Source organism: Lethenteron reissneri, chromosome 66 (genome assembly GCF_015708825.2).
Source record: "Lethenteron reissneri isolate LAM-NWPU_2019-01 chromosome 66, ASM1570882v1, whole genome shotgun sequence".
Lineage (NCBI taxonomy): Eukaryota > Metazoa > Chordata > Hyperoartia > Petromyzontiformes > Petromyzontidae > Lethenteron > Lethenteron reissneri.
Genome location: NC_083844.1, coordinates 6383500 through 6386319, shown reverse-complemented (window position 1 = coordinate 6386319; position 2820 = coordinate 6383500). Strand labels below are relative to the sequence as shown.

Genomic DNA, 2820 nt, shown 5'->3' with positions numbered 1-2820 from the left:
TCTCATCATCACGGTGGCTAGATGTTGACTACCTCGCCTGGTCTACGGTCTGTGTGTCTCTCATCATCACGGTGGCTAGATGTTGACTTCCTCGCCTGGTCTACGGTCTGTGTGTGTCTCTCTCATCACCATCACGGTGGCTAGGAGATGTTGACTACCTCGCCTGGTGTGCAGGAGGTTGTGGGTTCGAACCGGACCCTGACGATGCCTGCTGCTGCTGCTGTAGATTTGGAGTCTGGCGTCATTGAGATTCACCATCTCCAGTGCATGTGACGTCCTTTATTTAACCATCAGACCCTCCCTTCCCATTGAGATTCACCATCTCTAGTGGCTGACTTCCTTTATGTAACCATCAGAACCCCCCCCCCCCCCCCATTGAGATTCACCATCTCTAGTAACTGTGACTTCCTTTATTTAACCACAAGGCCAGACAGCCACCCCCATTGATATTCAACGTCTCTGCGGTGTTTAAAAAGGGAGGAGGATATTTACAATAATTTAATCACAAATATAAATTCTGTTTCCTGTTGTTAAAAAAAATAAAAAAATATCAGCCGTGAACGAAGGTTCCTAATGGACCGCGTCTCGCGGGAAAAGTCAACGACATCATCATGAACATCACCACCATCATCATCACCAACATCACCAACATCAGCACCATCATCACCATCACCATCATCACCACCATCAACATCACCATCATCATCACCATCATCAGCACCATCATCACCACCATCACCATCATCAGCACCACCACCACCATCATCACCACCATCACCACCACCAACATCACCATCATCAGCACCATCATCACCATCATCAGCACCATCACCACCACCATCATCATCATCACCACGATCACCGCCATCATCATCACCACCACCATCACCATCATCACCACCATCACCACCATCATCACCACCACCACCGCCATCATCATCATCATCAAATCACCACCATCACCACCACCATCACCACCATCATCACCACCATCATCACCATCATCATCACCATCTGGGGGTGTGTGCCACTAAAATCGATACTTGGCTGGATACGCACCAAAGTTGTGGTCAACCCTACTACGGATGGACTCGTCCTGCCACGGGAATGTGGAATGTCGCCCCACTGATGAGTCCCTGTCTCTCTCTGGCTTCCGTTTTGAATCAGAGAGACGTGAGCCAAGAACCGGAGCGGCTTGAACCCGACTCATCGGTGTCTCTGACATGGCCATATTAAACCTGACACGGTCATTTTGAAATTGATGTGCCCATTAGGAAATTGACACGGCAATTATGGACCCTGACACGGCCATTTTGAAATTAATGTGCCCGTTAGGAAATTGATGTGGCGATTATGAACCTGACACGGCCGTTTTGAAATTGATATGCCCATTAAGACATTTACACGGTCATCATGAACCTGACACGGCCATTTTGAATTTGGTAATGCCCATTAGGAAATTGACACGGCCATCATGAACCTGACACGGCCATTTTGAAATTGATATCCACATTAGAAAATTGACACGGCCATCATGAACCTGACACGGTCATTTTGAAATTGATGTGCCCATTAGGAAATTGACACGGCCATCATGAACCTGACACGGTCATTTTGAAATTGATGTGCCCATTAGATAATTGACACGGCCATCATGCACCTGACACGGTCATTTTGAAATTGATGTGCCCATTAGGAAATTGACACAGTCATTTTAAACCTGACACGGCCATTTTGGAATTGATGTGCCCATTAGGAAATTGACACGGCAATTATGAACCTGGCACGGCCGTTTTGAAATTGATGTGCCCATTAGGAAATTGACACGGCCATCATGAACCTGACACGGTCATTTTGAAATTGATGTGCCCATTAAGAAATTGACACGGCCATCATAAACCTGACACGGCCGTTTTGAAATTGATGTGCCCATTAGGAAATTGACACGGCCATCATGAACCTGACACGGCCGTTTTGGAATTGATGTGCCCATTAAGAAATTGACACAGCCAATATGAACCTGACACGGCCATTTTGGAATTGATATCCACATTAGAAAATTGACACGGCCAATATGGAATTGATAAGTCCATTAGGAAATTGACACGGCAATTATGATCCCGGCACGGCCATTATGATCCCGACACAGCCATTTTTTAATTTAAATGCCCATTAAGGCTGTTACTGGCCCTGACACGGCCATATTAAACCTGGCACGGCCATTATGGAATTGATATACACATTAGGATATTGACACGGCTATTATGACTCTTGACACGAGCATGTGTGAACACCTGTGTACACGTGTGTGAACATGTGTGCGTGTGTCCACGCGTGTGTCCACACCTCTGTACACGTGTGTGAACATGTGTGTGCGTGTGCGTATTACTGGCCAACCACCCCCTCCGTGTGCCGTGCCAGCCTTCATAAGTGCTGCTCGCTAACAGCACTTGCCCCAACAGTCTGTTAAGCCTTTGTAAGCGTGTGTGTGTGTGCGTGTGTCTACGTGTGTGTACGTGTGTGTGCGTGTGCACGTGTGTGTGAGTGTGTACACGTGTGTGTGTACACGCGTGCGTGTGAGTGTGTACACGCGTGTGAGTGTGTGCACGTGTGTGTGTGTGTGTACACGTGTGTGTGTGTGTACACGTGTGTGTGTGTACACGTGTGTGTGTGTACACGTGTGTGTGTGTGTGAACACGTGTGTGTGTGTGTACACGTGTGTGTGTGTACACGTGTGTGTGTGTACACGTGTGTACACGTGTGTACACGTGTGTGTGTGTGTACACGCGTGTGTGAGTGTGTACACGTGTGTGTGTGTAG

The 2820-nt window shown here is 47.6% G+C and overlaps 1 long non-coding RNA gene across 1 annotated transcript in view; it reads right to left on the bottom strand.

Annotated features, from left to right (window-relative positions):
* Window positions 1-392: 392 nt before the first annotated feature.
* LOC133359876 (uncharacterized) overlaps window positions 393-2820 on the bottom strand; it is a 15367-nt gene continuing 12939 nt past the window's right edge. Inside the window, exon 3 of the long non-coding RNA XR_009757197.1 lies at window positions 393-2820. This exon is cut by the window's right edge and continues 330 nt beyond it. This is a non-coding gene — a long non-coding RNA (uncharacterized LOC133359876).